Below are 18432 nucleotides of genomic sequence, written 5' to 3'. Positions count from 1 at the left end.
ATCCTTGCCAACATTCATTATTTTCTCTTTTTTTATCTCAGCCATAGTAGTGGGAGTGTAATGCTGTCTCATGGTTTTGATTTGTATCTATCTGATAGTTAATGATGTTGACCATCTTTTCATGTGTTTGGTGGCCATTTGAATGTCCTCTTTGTTGAAATGTCTAAGTCCTTCACCCATTTTATGATTGTGTTGTCTTTTTGTCATTATGTTGTTGAAGTTTTATATACCTAGTTTGGTTATTAGATTCTTATCAGATATATGGTTTCTGAAGATATTTTCCCAGTCAGTAGCTTGTCTTCTCACTTTTTTTTAAATGTCTTTTGATGAACAAAAATATTTAATTTTTATGAGATCCCATTTACTTATTTTGTCTTTTGCTGTTTGTGCTTATTATATTAAAAAAAAGTTAGATAATCCATTTTTAATAGCTAGGCCTGACAGCATTTTCTTCCAACAATTTTATGGTTTGAGTTTTCACAATTAGGTCTCTAATCCATTTTTAAAAATCACTTGTCTCTTTTACAGTGAATTTCTTGAAGTCAGAAAGTTCGATCTGTCTTTTCAATTATCTGAGAACCTAGTACATTAAAATAATTTCGTGGACCATTTCAAACATTTTTACACTTAGACTCATTCTAGATTTTTTTTTTTAGACAATTATGTCAGAACCTCTGTGGCAGCTGAGCATTGATACTTTTTAAAGCTTCCCATTATAAGGAACTTCCAGGGTTGAGAAACACTGGATTATCTGAATAAGACAGTCTTGGAAGACCTCACAGAAGAAAAGGCTGTCAATTAGGTTTTAATGATTAGTAAGATGGCACATGCAGCACCAGGAAATATCTCCTTCTGTTAATACATGAGTAAGAACCAACTCTACTGCAACTAACAACAGTAACAATTTTTTAAGCTGTGAAGAAGAGGGTGTGGGGCAACATTTCAAGTACAGAGGACAGAATATTAAAGTAAGACAGATATTTTGGAACTGGAAAGTTGTTTCTCAAGATTGAGGGAAGTAGGATTTGAGTGGGAAAATTAGGCTGTGCTGGAATGGAACGGGCTAAGTAGCTCAATCTTTATCTTGAAGGTAATGAAGATATATCAAAGATCATTTAGCAGAAAAATAACATAATCAAATTGGGTTTTTGAAAGATAATTCTAATTATCGTGTGGAGAATTGAAAGAACATGAAGAGCCCAGTTATGAAGCTATTGAAAATCGAGAGCTGATGAGGGCCTGAGGCAAAGCAAAGGCAGTAAAAACTGAGAGGAGGAAACAGAATTCAGAACTATTGTGGTGGCAGGTCTGACAGCCCACTGTCACCAGGAGCTCTGCATTGAACAGCTTGTGTTGGAAGTTAAGGATCCAAGGGGATGAAAAATCACTCCCATGGCTCTTTTCGCTGACCAGGTAAATAATGGCATTTACTGAGCACACAAAAATGGGAGGGATCCAGTGGTGGAAGAGGTAATGAATTTTGTTTTGGGCATGTTGAGTTGGAGGGGCTCACAGTATGTTCAGAGTCCTTTTTTCGTGCTTTAGGTAGAAGTTTACAGCTCAAGTCAGTTTCTCATTCAAAAATTTATGTACATATTGTTTTGTGACATTGGTAGCAATCCCCACAATGTGACAGCACTCTTCCCCTTCCCACCCTGAGTTCCCCATGTCCATTTGCCCAGTTTTCCTGTCCCTTCCTGCCTTCTCCTCTTGCTTTTGGGCAGGAGTTGCCCATTTGGTCGCGTATATTTGATTGAAATAAGGAACTTAATCCATTCCTGAATACAGCCAAATGCTTCAAAGGCCAGAGTAGCAGGGATGGGGGCTTGGGGACCATAGTTTCAGGGGACATCTAGGTCAATTGGCATAATAAAATGTATTAAGAAAACATTCTGCATCCCACTTTGGTGAGTGGCATCTGGGGTCTTAAACGCTAGCAAGTGGCCATCTAAGGTGCATACATTGGTCTCAACCTACCTGAAACAAAGGAGAATGAAGAACACCAAAGACACATGATAAAGATGAGCCCAAGAGGCAGAAAAGGCCACATAAACCAGAGACTCCATCAGCCTGAGACTGGAAGAACTAGATGGTACCTGGCTACCACCGATGACTGCCCTGACAGAGAACACAACAGGAATCCCTGATGGAGCAGGAGAACAGTGGGATGCACTTCTCAAATTCTGGTAGAAAGACTAGCCTTAGTGGTCTGGCTGAGACCAGAGGGACCCTGACAGTCATGGTCCCCAGACCCTTTGATAGGCCAAGATTGGAACCATTCTTGAAGCCGACTCTACAGACAGGGATTGGCCTGGACTGTAAGATAGACAAACATACTGGTGAGGAGTGAGCTTCATGGCCCAGGTAGATACTTGAGAATATGTAGGTGATTCCTGTCTGGTGGTGAGATGAGAAGGAAGGTGTGGGCAGGAGCTGGTTGAACGGGCACGGGGAATACAGGGTGAAGAGGAGGAACGTGCTGTCTCATTAAGGGGAGAGCAGCTAGGAGTACATAGCAGGGTGTATATAACTTTTTGTATGAGAGACTGACTTGATTTGTAAACCTTCACCTAAAACACAATAAATAAATTAAAAAAAGGAAAAAATCTAATTTTAATTTGTTTTTGTGTAAGGTGTGAGGCATGGATCCAGTTTCATTTTTTCTGCATGTGGAAATCCAATTTTTCCAACACCATATATCGAAGTGACTTTTATTTTCCCCATCAAATGGACTTAGCACCCTTGTGAAAAATCAGTTGACCATAGTTGTGTGGGCTTATTCCTGGACTGTCAATTCTATTTCATTGGTCTATGAGTCTATCATTATACCAGTACCAGGCTGTTTTGATTACTGCAGCTGTATAATGTTTTAAAATCAGGACACATGAGTCCTCCTACTTTGCTCTTCTCCTTCAACATTGCTTTATCTATTTGGGGCCTCTTGCTATTCCATATAAAATTGAGAACTGAATTTTCCATTTCTGTAAAGAAAGTTGTCATTTTTGTAGGATTATATGTTGAATCAGTAGATTTTGATAGTAATGACATCTTAACAATATTAAGTATTACAATCAGTGAACCTGGAAGATTTTCCCATTTACTTAAGGCTTCTTTAATCTCTTTCAACAGAGTTTTATAATTTTCATTGTATAAATCTTTACCTCCCTAGTTAAATTTATTCCCAAGTGCTTTATTCTCTGAGATGCTGCTGTAAATGGAATTCTTTCTCTAATTTACCTTTCAGATTTCTCATCCTTGCTGGATAGACACCATCTAATTTTTGTTTGTTGACCTTGTACCCTGCAACTTTGCTAAATCTCCGCATTAGCTGTAGAAGCTTTCTGGTGGATTTTTTGGGATCCGAATTCTTTCCATAGAGAGGATCATGTGGTTCTTTTCTATATATAGGATCATGTCATCCTTCGGTAGAGATTATTTTACTTCTTTTCTGATCTGGGTACTTTTTATTTCTTTTTTCTGTCTTATTGCTCTGGTTAGCACTTCCAGTACAATATTGAATAGAAGTGGTAGAGCAGGCACCTTGTATTCTTTTCAATTTCAAGGAAAACCTCACAATCTTTCTCCCTTAAGTACAATATTGGCTGTTAGTTTTTCATATATGCCCTTAATGTTATTGAGGAACTTTTCTTATATTCCAGCTTTTTTGAGGATTTTCATCAAGAAAACGTGTTGCTTCTTATTGAATGTTTTTTCTTCATCCATAGAGATGCTCATGTGTTTTTTTTTTCCTTTTTTTATTGATGTCTATTACATTGATTGATTTTCCAATGTTAAACCATCTCTGCATTCCTAAATAAATCTCACTTGGTTATTTTGTATGACTTTTTTTATATGCTGTTGGATTATTTTTGCTAGTATTTTTTGAAGATTTTTGCGTCTATATTCATAAGGGATATTGGCCTGTAGTTTTCTTTTCTTACCGTGTCTGACTTGTTTTTAGTATCAGGATTATGTTTGCTTCATAGAATGAATTAGGAAGTATTTCTTTCTTTGCCTTTTTGAAGAGTTTAAACAGGACTGATGTCAATTCTTCCCTGAATGTTTAGTAGAATTTCCCAGTGAAGCCATCTGCTTCAGAACTTTTCTCTTTTTTTTGGAGTTTTTGATCACTAATTTAATCTGATCACTTGTATGAGTCTGTTGAGATTTTCCATTTCCTCTTGAGTCAGTCTGGGTAGGTTGTGTGCTTCTACGAATCTGTTCATTTCATCTAGGTTATCAAACTTGTCACTATACCATTGTTCATAATATTCTCTCATAACTCAATTTCTATAGGATCACTTGTAATGTCTCCTCTTTCATATCTTATTTTGGTTATTTGCATCCTACTGTATTGATCTTTCCAAAAATCAACTTTTTAAAAATTATTATTATCTGTATTGCTTTTCTTTTTTATTTCCTTTATTTCTGCTCTGATCTTTGTTTTTTCCTTTCTTCTGGTAGGTTTAAGCTTAGTTTGCTCTTCTCTTTCTCGTTCCTCAAGTTGCAGTTAGGCTGTTAATTTGAGCTCTTTCTTTTTTTCATGTAGGTATTTATTGCTATAAATTTCTCTCTGAGTACTGACTTTGTTGCATCTCATAAGTTTTAGTATGTTGCCCTTTCATTTAACTTTGACTCTAAGAAAATCGTGACTTCTTTTTTGATTCCTTCCTTGACTCATTAGTAGTTTAATAGTATATTGTTTAACTTCCATATATTTATGTATTTTACAGTTTTTTTTTTCAGTTATTGATTTCTAGTTTTACTCCATTGTGCTCAGAAAATACTTTGTATGATTTCAAGCTTTTCTAAATTTATTGAGACTTGCTTTGTGACCTGCAATTTAGTCTGTGCTAGAGAATTTTCCGTGCACGCTGGAGTAGAATGTATATTGTGCTGTTGTTGGGTGAAGTGTTCTATATATGCCTATTAAGCCTAGTTGGTTTATAATGTCATTCAGGACCTCTGTTTCCTTGTTAATCTTCTTTCTAGATGATCTGTCCAGTATGGCAAGTGGTGTATTGAAGTCTCCAACCATTATTGTAGTGTTGTCTATTTCTCCCTCCAATTCTACCAGCAACACGTAAAAAAAAAAAAAAATGGCATTTATGAAAATACCTTACGGGGGGGCGGGTACAGCTGGCAAAAAAATGTAGAAAACACACATTATTTGCATAAAAATATGGTAATTACATGTGCCCTGTAATATAATTTTATGCTTGCTTTTCATACATTTGTTATTATAAAGCATGAAGGACAAAACAATTAGAATTATCAAGCATGAATATCTTATTACTAGCCCCTATACTTGTTCATGCAATTCCCTTTTTGGGGGTCTTTCTTTTTTGTGTATGGCTTTGAATGACTTTCTAATGTGTTTTCCCTTCCATTTGTAGAATTCCCTTTAGCATTTTTTGAAGGGCTGGTCTGGTGGATATGAACTCTCTCAATTTCTGTTTGCCTGAGAATATTTTAATTTCACCCTCATTCTTGAAGGACAGTTTCTCTGGTATAATATTCTTTGTTGACAGTTTGTTTGTTTGTTTTTCCCAACACTTTAAATATATCATTCTATTACATTCTGGCCTCCAATGTTTCTGCAGATAAATTGGCTCTTAATTTTATTGGGGACCTTTTATATGTGACTATTTGCTTCTCTTTCCCTGCTTTCAGAATTCTCCCTTTATCTTTCCCTTTTGAGAACCCGATTGTGATGTGTCTTCGTGTAGATTTCTTTTGGATTATCTCAATTGGAGTTCTTTGAACTTCTGGGACATGTAGCTTCGTGTCCTTCATCAGATTGGGGAAATTTTCTGTCATTTCTTCAAATATTCTTTCTATCCCTTTCTCTCATCTATTTCTGAAACTCTCATTATGCATATATTAGATCTGTTGATGTTCTATAATTATATTAAACTGTTCTCAAATTACTTGAGCTTCTGTTCTTGCTGCTTTTCAGTCTCTGTAATTTAAACTATTTATCCTCCAATTCACTGATTCTTCTGCCTGATTAAATATGTTATTTAATCCTTCCACTGTTTTTCTCATTTCAGTTGCAATATTTTCTTTTGTTTCTTTTTATCTTTTTCTAAATCTTCACTTTGTTCATGCATTGTTTTCTTTTAGAGCTTTGCCTATATTTTCCCTTAGATTTTAAATAATGTTTAATGTTTTTGGATTATATTTTTCCATTCTTTTCATCATTTGGCATTCCATAAATATGATTTTACTCTCTTCATATGTTCATTTGGATGAGCCATTGTTTCTCTTGTCTTTGTGTGTCTAGAGATTTTTATTGTTGAGGCATTGGCATTTTCAAGAGGGTTAACTTTCTCAGCTCTCCTCAGTGTTTGATGTTTTTGCTGCATACCTTTCCCCCCGCAAAAAAAAACTTTAAGCAGCTGGAGCCTTAAGACTTTGCCTACTGCTTCCTCTCCCTCTGTGATAGCTCCTTCTCCCTTCTTGATTTAATTAGAATTAACAATTTCCAGACCTAAGGTTTTCAAATCTCAATGTCTCCCAAACACACCAGAAAACACACTGTGATCAATCTGCTACCAGCAAGTACCACCACTCAGACAAAATATTGCACACTAATCAGTCTGTCCACCGAGGTGCAGTCCTATGTCTCTGCTTATCACTCCCTCTCTTGCTTTGTTTCTGCGACCACATTTTTAGTTGGATCTCTCACACCCAGAAAACACCCGGTGGGGCTGGGTGTTGCCTTCCTGTTTTGCCCGAGGTTTCCTTCCCTGCTTTGTGGGAGATGCTTATATCTGATCTGGCATTCAGGGGAAGCATAGGCTCACGTTGCTTTCTATCAGGAGAAGGAGGGGCTGGAAGTGCCCAGAAAGACCTCTGAGAAATCTATTTTGTTGATTTCAGAGTCTCAGTGGCCCTGTGGTGGGGGGGAGCTATTTCCACTTAAGTGACCCACCTCCTGGCTGCACTGCAGGTGACCTTTCGTGGGATTCATATTAGTCCAGAAGCCAACAGTTTTTGTGTGGTAAAAGGGCTGCCACACTCTGAACAGACCCCCAGGGAGGTTGCCTTATTGCTATCAGAGCACCATGAGTAATATGTTGGCTGTGAATGTAGGCTCCGCTCAAAGTGCCCACTTCCTGGCACACAGCAGCCTCAGTCAACAGTCCTCAGCACTGACCAGGGGGCAGATAGACCTGAAGCGACCCCTTGGGAGAACTATCCTGTTGATTTTGGGGGCCTGAATTTATGGGTTGTGTAGGCAGGCAGAATGCTGGCTGTGAAAACAGGCCCTACTGCAGGGGGCCTTCTGTACCAATTCACAGCAGCCTGGAAGTCAATAGTTACTGGGTAGTGGATGGGCTATCATACTCTGAATGGACCCCCAGGGATTTCTGTCTCGTTGGTTTTAGAGCAGAAGCTTGGGGTACTATCTTTTTGCATAAGCAGGGTGTGATAGGAAGGCAGGCTCTTTTGCTGGGGCCACTCCCTCAGTTCACAGTATGGGGGAGGGGTAGAGACAGTGGGAGAAGTGATTTTCCTACCATTTTATGTGACTAGTTATTCATTCATTGATCCTTGCTTGTCCGCAGTTCCCAGATACTGTCCTCTGCGCCTTGATTTAGACTCTCTCAAGGTCAAGCGCTATTTCCTTGTTGTATTTCTTATTGTATTTGTGGGGTGGGGTCAGAATAATGATCTGTTTATCGTGCCATCTTCACAGAACTCCCTCTACCTTCCTCTTGATTCAGCTTTCCTTTTGGTACTCCAGTTCTTAAGTTGTTGTCTGAGATTCCAAAATCTTCAGTTGCTTCACTTCTTAGTCGTCTCCTTTTATATTTCTGCAGGGGGATGCGATTGTGCAACAAGCTTTGCCCTCCTCATCATCACCTTGTTTTTTAAGCAATTTTTTTGTGGATAATTTCCAGTTACTCCTGATAATTCACATTTTCTAAGCATTTTTAGTAATCATTTTGAGAGTTTCAAATATATATCTTGCCAAATAACGATAATTTTTCCTTTTCCATTCTGAGTATTAGTTTTTTTTTTTTTTTGGTCTAATTTAAGTGACTAGTGTTCCCAGAGCAATAAAAATAACAGAATAACCATGGCTATTCTTGCTTTGTTCTTGTCTTTACTAAGAGGGGCTCAGGATGTTCACAAGAGTGTGTGGCTCAATTCTGTCTTTAGAGGCATGCATATATACATGGAGACATGATAATAGATTAATATAGTACTAACTATGCATCCTTGTATCCCTATGAGCTTTATTCTCAAATGATTTTTCAGTATTTTTACATAGTTATAGTCATTCTCCTTCAACCTGTATAACAAAGTACATATATAGACATTTGCAGATTTACTAATATTGAGTCATCCTTGACATCCTGGGACAAACGTTACTTGGTTGTATTGAACCATTTCTATAACGGGCATCTGGATTCTATTTGCTAGTATCCTGCTCTGGACTTGGTACTGGTAGTCTCTGATTGCCTGAAACTGCTGTCTGAAAGCCAAGGACACAGGGGTCCAGTTTTCCTCCCTCAGGCATCATGTTCTAGAATGACTTGGCCACTTTCCCCCAAAGTTCCAACTCCAGGTCTCTAGCCAGTTCCCTCTTTCCTGCATGGTAAGGAAAGTAGTCATGGAGTTATCAGGTGGTCTTCCGCCAGTTTAACATGACACTGAGGATCTATAGAGACCATCACCATTCTGTCCTGAGCATTGCTGTTTTGTGTATGACAAGGCCATCAAGGCTTCATTCAACCCCTCTGTGAAGGAGCAGACTGAGAGTGGCATCACTAGGGTTGGTGTCATCCAGCGTGGTAACTCATGGTATCACACCCCCTTCCCCCCCAAAGCCTGAGGTCAGGGCTGACCAGAAAACTCCCCCAATTGGTAGAGAGGCCCAGCTCCTCCCCACCTCCTGAGGCTCCCTGGGGCTCTTCTTCTTTCCCATTGGCCAAGACAGAGGCTCTCCTCTCTTCTCAATGGCAAGTGCCACAGCCTGGCTGCTGGCACCCTGAGCGGTGGGTAAAGGGGGGAGTGTAACATGTTACCACACTGGGTGACAGATGACATCAACCCCAGTGATCCCATTGCCTTGGAAACCCCTATAGCACTGGCTCACCAGCCCCTGTAGCCACCACCACCACTGCTGCCACTGAAAACTCTGGCATCATTTTGGTGTCACCCCTTCTGACAGTGTCAGGGGGTGTGGTTCGCACCCCTTGCACCCTACTAGTTATGCCACTGTAGGCTGATGCACATTTTTATTACAATTGTAGCCACCAGTGTTTGATCAATTATCCCCATTTTTCAGATAGAAAACCTGAGTTTTTAGGAGGGAACTCTTGCCCATGGTCACCAACTAGTAATCTCATACAGTCCTTGAGGACTGTATGGAATTAGGTCTGCCTGAATGGAAAACATAGGCTTTCTCCTCACTAGATCCAGTTTCTTTTATCTCTCTCCAAATGTTTCCTTGATTCAATCTTTAGATTTGTTTTCCTATGTAGGTATATACATTCCTAAAATCTTCCCCTTCTTTTATACCTTTGTGTTATATAGTTCTTTTGGGCAGGATGCCCCTTCAGCTGGCAACTTTGAGGAGGAATTCCCGCTCTGAAAGCTAAGTGCTTTGGGGTTAAATAGACTCAACAGGAATACCCCTGGGTTCCTCTTTTTCCTCTTTCTTTTCTGTACCACATTCCCTTCCATTCCCTCAGAATCTATTTCTGTACCTTTCTAACTGGAGTGTTGTTTCCACCATCTGTGGGATTCTTTTATCCTCTTTAGTGATCAAGAGTATGCTCTATGCAAACTTGTCCCTTGATTATCGGGGGCCATCAAATTTTTGGACAATGCAGCTTTACTTCCTGCAGGGATGTATGCTTTCAAAATACCTAAGATCACTTTGTCTTCTAACATTTAACACTTCTGGTAAACTGTAATAATAACTCTAAAATTAAGATATTTTGGCATGTAACAAAATGTGTTGACTAAACCTTTATGCTAGGTTAGGAGACTATTTTGTGTTACCTTCCCATTCGCTTACACTGTGATTAGACAGATAAACAATGGGAAATCTAACTTGATCTTTAGCAATTCAAAGTTATTTGGGGTAACTAGATAATTTCGTTGCTCTTTGTCCACTCACATAAAGGCCAACAATGATCATGAATGACCTAAGAATGATCATGAGAGTGAGACAGGTCATTATTATTCCATGTGTTTGGGAATCATCATCTATTATATTTCTCAAAGTGTTTTAATGTGTGTTATCCAAATAAACTCAATTCAACATTAAGGCATGATTTCCTGGTTTTAGTTCTAACTTAATCTGATATATGCAGAAAGCTTCCAGATTGGACTAATGTCTAAATACCTTGCCCTTACTTGAGAAAAAGTAATATATGTCTGTCAGTTTGTCATACTGTGGGGGCTTGCATGTTGCTGTGATACTGAAAGATTTGCCACTGGTATTTCAAATCCAGCAGGGTCACCCTTGTTGCACAGGTTTCAGCGGAACCTCCAGATTAAGACAGACTAGAAAGAAGGACCAGGAAGTTTACTTCTAAAAAAACTGACCAGCGAAAACCTTATGAATAGCAGCAGAACATTGCCTGATATAGTGCCAGAGGATGATTCTCTCAAGTTAGAAGGCACTCAAAATACGACTGGGGGAGAGCTGCCTCCTCGAAGTGGATGGGGTCAAGCCTTTGAGACCTTCATTTACTGATGTGGCATTACTCAAAATGAGAAGAAATAGCTCCACCCATTAGTAACTGGGATGTGGAATGCATGAAGTATGAATCTAGGAAAATTGAAAGTCATCAAAAATGAAATGTATAAAGATCAATATCCTAGGCAGTAGTCTGAAACTGATCAAATATGCAATTAAGATGCATTGATAATTACCGGCGATTGGAATGTGAAAGTTGGAAATGAAGAAGAAGGATTGGTAGTTGGAAAATATACCTTTGGTGACAGAAATGATGGCAGAGGTTGCATAATAGAATTGTGCAAGGCCAACAACTTGTTCATTGCAAATACCTTTTTTCAACAACGTAAACAGCAACTATGCATGTGAACTTCACCTGATGGAAAACACAGGAATCAAATCAACTGCATCTGTGAAAGAGATGATGGAAGAGTGCAACATCATCAGTAACAACAAGGCCAGGGGCCAAGTATGAAGAGACCAACAATTTCTGATATGTAAGTTCAAGTTGAAGCTGAGGAAAATTTTAACAAGTCCACCAGAGCCAAAATATGGCCTTGAGTATGTGCCACCTGAATTTGGAGACCATCTCAAGTATAGATTTAGCACATTGAACACTAATGACAGAAGACCAGGCAAGTTGTGGGAAGACATCAAGGACATCACACATAAAGAAGAAAGAAAAGGTCATTGAAAAGACAGGAAAGAAAAAGAGCAAAATGGATGTAAGAAGAGATTCTGAACCATGCTCAAGAATGTAGAGTAGCTAAAGCGAAAGGAAGAAATGATGAAGTAAAAGAGCTGAACAGAAGATTTCAAAGGGTAGCTCAAGAAGACAAAGTAAAATATTATAAAGAAATGTGCAAAGATCTGGAGTTAGAAAGCATTTCTAAAACTGAAAGGACCAAAGAAAAAAATCAAGCCTTGAGCTGCAATTTTGAAGGACTCTATGTGCAAAAGATTGAATGACATGGGTGCTATGTGCAAAAGATTGAATGACACAGGAAGCATCAAAAGCAGATGAAATGAATACAGAGTCACTGTACCAAAAAGAACTGGTCAATGTTCAACCATTTAAGAAGGTATCATATGACGAAGAACCAACAGTACTGAAGGAAGAATTCCAAGCTACACTGAGGCATTGACAAAAAGCAAGGCTCCAGGAATTGATAGAATACCAATTGAGGTGTTTCAACAAATTGATGCAGCACTGGAGAAGCCCACTCATCTATGTCAATAAATTTGGAAGACAGCTACCTGGCCAACTGACTGGAAGAGATCCACATTTGTGCCCATTCCAAAGAAAGGTGGTACAGCAGAACATGGAAATTATCGAAGAATTTCATTAATACCACACACAAGTAAAATCTTGCTGAAGATCATTCAAAAGTGGTTGCAGCAGTACAAGCTGGACTCAGAAGAGGTCATAGAATGAGGGATATCATTGCTGATGTCAGATGGATCCTGGCTGAAAGCAGAGAATACAATTTCTGATATGTAGGTTCAAGTTGAAGCTGAAGAAGGATGTTTACCTGTGTCTTATTGGCTATGCAAAGGCATTGGACTATGTGGATCATAATAAATTACGGATGACATTGCGAAGAACGGGAATTGCAGAACACTTAATTGTGCTGGTAAGGAACCTGTACACAGAACAACACGCAATTGTTTGAGCAGAGCAAGGAGTCGCTGCATATTTGAAAAATCAGGAAGGGTGTGCATCAGGGTTGCATACTTTCACCATACTTATTCAATCTGTATGCTGAGCAAATAATCTGAGAAGCTAGACTATGTGAAGAAGAATGTATCATCAGGACTGGTGGAGTACTCATTAACAACCTGCAGTATGCACATGACACAACCTTAATGGCTGAAAGTGAAAGGGACTTGAAGTACTTACTGATGAAAATGAAAGCCTTTAGTACAGATTATGCCTCAACATAAAGAAAACAAAAACCCTCACAACTGGTTCAGTAAGCAATGTCATGATAAATGGAGAAAAGCTTGACATTGTCAAGGATTTCATTTCATTTGAATCCACAATAAACATCCACCGAAGCAGCAGTTAAGAAATCAATGTATTGCATTGGGCAAATGTGCTGCAAAAGACCTCTTTAAAGTGTTCAAAAGCAAAGATGACACTTTGAGGACTAAGGTGCTCCTGACCCAAGCCATGGTATTCTAAATTACCTCATATGCATGGGAAAGCTGGACAATAAATAAGGAAGACCAAAAAATAATTGACACCTTTGAATTGTGGTGTTGGCAAAGAATCTGGAATATACGATGGACTGCCAGAAGAACAAACAAGCCTGTCCTGGAAGAAATACAGCCAGAGTGCTCTTTGGAAACCAGGATGACGACTCCCCGTCTCGTGTACTTTGGACATGTCATCAGGCAGGACCAGTCACTGGAGAAGGACATCCTGCTTGGTAAAGTAGAGGGTTGGTGAAAAAGTGAAAGACCCTCAGTGAGATGAATTGTCACAGTGGTGGCGACAATGGGCTCAAACATAACAATGATTGTGAGTATGGCACAGGATCAGGCAGTGCTTCGTTCTGTGGTACATACGGTCACTGTGAGTCAGAATGGACTCGAGGGCACCTAACAATAACAACAGCATAACATAACGACAGATCCTTTTGTGATCTTTAATTCCCTAGAACAAATACTATTTAATAAATTGATATATCTGTTCAGACATATTGTGCACACCAATCGCCCTGGAGATTTTACTTGCTCAGAGACTGCTCTGCAAAAGTGAAACTTATTGACCTTGTCAAAAATAGTGCCTTAGAGAAATATCTTAGTTCTAAAACACAGCTTCTGAGAATTTTTCCAGACATCAAGTTCTATTCATGTATTGCCTTTCATTTATTCCTCTCTGCAGAGGAAAATTCTAATGTCTGGGTCTTTTTTTCAATATGTTTTCCTATTATTTTTAATATGAGGAAAGCTTTTGATGATATTTGGGAAGGTGTAAGCCGTTAGAAAATTAAAGTTGAATTAAACTATTAAACCATTAAACTGTGTTGATAGAACAGTGTAAGGATTGGAACTCCTTAATTTAATCCACAACAGACCTTTTCGGACATTTTAAAAGTAAAGCTTTTGTCTGTTACATTTTGTAGTGTATGGTCTTGGTTACCTAAGAGTTGTGATCTCCTGCAGGGTGGACAAAAAGAAATAAGAAGGACGGATCATGGACTGAGAGGAATCTCAGGAGCTCATCTTCTTTATCATTCTACCCATGAACAAAAGAGACCTCTTTAGACAGACCCTTAAATATATCCTATTAGGAAGATTCCATAAGAACCCACAACCTGCCATTTGCACTCTTTTCCATTTTGATATTCAAGAAGTGCTTCTTTAGGCTCTACATGGGCTGTCTATGTTGTCAATTTCCAAACTCGTTGCCCAGAGTAAACTTGGTGCTTCTCTGGTGAAGCCCAAATTGTCCAGAGCTCCTGTCTGCAAGCCCTCCTAAGGGGATCATCTCTGCTCAGGGATTTGGCTCCACACTGCTAAGCAACTCAATCCCATAGTACACATATAAATATGAAGTCACGCCAAGTCTCATTTCTTACTAGTGAACTGGCATTTTCACCTCAAGTTCTTGGACTACATCTCGTGTGAGATCAAAAGACTACTTTTCATCAACAGTAGAATGAGGGTGGGTTTAGTAACCTTAATGGATTTTTTTCTGCTGATCAAAACCCAGATTTGAGCCCTCAGCATTACCTCTCTGATATCAAGAAAACATGACCTCAAAGAGAAAGTAAGCCAAGGAAAATTGTTGACCCAAAGCCTCAAGCTCCGTTGGTATTCCTGGGAAAAAGTATAGGTCACCAATGATACTGAAGCTATGAATATACTGACTATGAGGACCTGACTTTTAATTTGTATATAATTCCCACTGATGACCTCAAGCCCAGAGAACTACGACTATTAGAAGTAGACAATCTGTAGTTCTACCTATGGAAATGCCGATTCAAATACTAATCTCATCAGAAGACATCCTTCACTCATGAGCTGTCTCATCGCTGGGCTTAAAAACAGATGCCATCCCCAGACGACTAAACCAAGCAACACTAACATCAACATGACCAGGCCTATTTTACGGTCAATGCTCCGAAATCTGTGGGTCAAACCATAGCTACATACCACTTGTATTTGAATTAGTTCTGCTAAAACATTTTGAAGGCTGATCAGCATCACTACTATAAATCATTGAGAAGCTATTATAGCACTAGCCTTTTAAGTTAGAGTTTGGGAGCCAAGCCTTCCCTTAATGAATGCCATAACTAGATACAGCACCATGACTCATTATTATTGCTTCCATATTTATTATCCTATTTATATTGCTACAGACCAAAGTACCTAAAACTATTTACCCCCTTAATCCCTCACCAAAGGTATTCCGTGCTACCACACATTCAACTCCCTGAGAACTAAAATGAACCAAAATCTATTTGCCTCTTTCATCACTCCCACAATCATAGGACTCCCTATCGCAGTTCTAATTATCTCGTTCCCAGCCATGTTATTCCCAGCTCCAAATCAACTAATAACTAACCCAACAATGACTAATCCAACTGATTCTAAAACAAATAATATCCATTCACAATACAAAAGGATGATCGTGATCTCTTATATTAGTTCCCCTAATTCTATGTATTGGATCAATTAACCTACTGGGCCTATTACCTCATTTATTTACCCTACCACTCAACTATCTATAAACTTAAGTATAGCAATCCCCCTGTGAGCAGGAGCAGTTGTCACAGGTTTCTCATATAAAACTAAAGCCTCACTAGCCCATTTTCTCCCACAAGGGACACACATATTTCTTATTCCAGTACTTATTATTGAAACTATTAGCCTCTTCATTTAACCAATGGCCCTAGCTATTCGAGTCACCACTAATATTGCAGCAGGTCACCTACTTATTCATCTTACTGGAGCCGCCACATTAGCTCTAATATCAATTAGTCCAACAACAGCTACAATCACCTTTATTATTCTACTCTTGCTTACAATCTTAGAATTTGCAGTAGCACTTATTCAAGCATATGTTTTCACCCTCCTAGTTAGCCTCTATCCAAATGATGTCACGTAATGACACACCAAACATGCACTTACCAAGCCCTTGACCTCTCACTGGAGTGCTATCTGCCCTACTTATAACCTCCAGCTTAATTATATGATTCCACTATCATGCAGCTGCCCTACTATCCCTAGGCCTACTTACCAACACTCTAACTATATACCAGTGATGACGAGATGTAGTATGAGAGGGAATCTCCCAAGACCACCATACATCCATTGTACAAAAAGGACTTCAATACGGTATGGTCCTATTTATTGTTTCTGAGGTATTTTTCTTTACAGGATTCTTCTGAGTATTTTATCATTCCAGCTTGGCTCCTACCCCTGAATTAGGATGCTGCTGACCCCTTCACAGGCATCATCCACTAAATCCCCTAGAAATTCCACTCCTAAATACATCAGTTCTCCCGGCCTCAGGAGTAACCATCACCTGAGCTCACCACAGCCTAATGGAAAGCGCAAGCACATACTTCAAGCTGTCTTTATTACCATTTCGCTAGTGTCTACTTTACACTTGTCCAAGCCTCCGAGTGTTATGAAGCATCCTTTGCAATCTCCGATGGTGTTTATGGCTCAACATTTTTTATAGCCACAGGTTTCCATGGCCTCCATGTAATCCTCAGATCTACATTTCTTATCGTTTGCTTTATCCACCAACTCAAATTTCATTTCACGTCCAACCACCATTTTGGCTCTGAAGCAGCTGCCTGATACTGACGTTTCATAGACGTAGTATGACTATTCTTATACTTATCAATTTACTGATGAAGATCCTGTTCTTTTAGTATCGATTACTGCAACGAACTTCCAATCAGTAAGTTTTGATAAAAATCCAAAAAAGAATAATTAATCTTCTAATTACATTATCCACCAACATTATACTAACCTCATTATTAATCCTGATTGCGTACTCAGATAGTATACTCAGAAAAAGCAAGCCCATACGAATGTGGGCTTGATCCCATAGGCTCTGCTCGCCTACGGTTCTCCATAAAATTCTTTCTTGTAGCTATTACATTCCTACTATTTGATTTAGAAATTGCACTACTTCTACCACTACCGTGGGCAATTCAAATTGAGAACCTAAACTTAATGCTCTCAATAGCATTAGCACTAATTACATTTCTAGCCCTAGAATTAGCATATGAATGAATGCAAAAAGGACTTGAATGAGCTGAATATGGTAATTAGTTTAGACAAAAGAAATGATTTTGACTCATTAGACTAAGTACACTTCATAATTACCAATAATGCCCTATATCTACATAAACATTCTACTAGCTTTCACTATCTCCCTACTGGTAGCCTTATGTATCACTCCCATCTAATATCATCACAACTATGCCTTGAAGGGATAATACTGTCTCTATTTATCCTAGGTACCCTACTATCCCTTAATATACATTTTACATTGTCCACTACAATACCTATAATTCTAGTTTTTGCAGCTTGCAAAGCCGCAGTAGCCCTAGCACTCTTTGTTATAATATCTAACATATATGGACTTGATTATGTATAAAATATAAACTTGCTCCAATGCTAAAAATTATTTTACCAACAACCCTGCTTATCCCCCTCACTTGACTATCTAATAATAGTATAATATGAATCAACACTACTTCCCACAGCTTTATTATCAGCTTAATTAGTCTTTACTTCCTGTATCAACCTCTTGAAAATAACCTAAACTTTTCTCTGCAATTCTTCTGACTCCCTGTAGGCTCCACCACTGATTCTTACTACTTGGCTCCTGCCTCTAATACTCATAGATAGACAACACCACCTGCCCCCTGAATCAGATTCCCTCAAAAAATCTTATATCACTATACTCATCTCCTTACAACTGTTTCTAATTATGACATTCACCCTTACCGAATTAATCCTATTCTATATTCTCTTTGAAGCTACACTAATTCCTACAATAATCATCATTGCCTGGTGGGGAAATCAATCAGAACGATTAAACGCAGGATTATACTTTCTGTTTTACACCCTACTTGGCTTCCCCCCCATACGAGTAACTTTAATTCACATCCAAAATACCCTAGGATCACTAAAAATCTATTAATTTCCCCATACTGAGTACAATCCATACATAACCCATGATCTTTAAAATCTTCCAAATATTCTACCTATCACATTCTTCTGTCCTATAACTTCCTTTTTTTCCGTTTTTCTATTCCTCTGAATCCTTTTCTACCCTCAGCCTGCCCCATAACTCAGCCACCACTCAGATCTTTCTGCCCATTTCTTCGTTATGTAAGCACCACAGAATTTCTGATGCTTCAGTTTTGTCTTTCCTTTGCCCATCACTCAGATTGTAGAAAAAGGAAGCAATTGGCCCAGCAAGTGAGAGTCCTTGCCCCTTACAATGGGTATCAGAGGGATGGGTGATCATAAAGATCTGAAATTTAATGTGTTTCGTTCATTCCCATTATTCTTGACTTGCAGTATTCTGTTTCTCAGCAGTATAGTTCAATATCCTGAGCTTTCTTCACCTATATCCAGATGCTTCCTTGCCAAAAAAAAAAAAGGATTTTCAAGGTACCTTTAGGGATGATTACAGTAAATTAACTCTGTTCTTTTCCAGGCTGGTATAGTTGAGAACAAGAATGCCC

This window comes from Elephas maximus, chromosome 25, assembly GCF_024166365.1.
Source record: "Elephas maximus indicus isolate mEleMax1 chromosome 25, mEleMax1 primary haplotype, whole genome shotgun sequence".
Classification (NCBI taxonomy): domain Eukaryota; kingdom Metazoa; phylum Chordata; class Mammalia; order Proboscidea; family Elephantidae; genus Elephas; species Elephas maximus.
Note: the sequence above shows the minus strand (reverse complement) of the source record.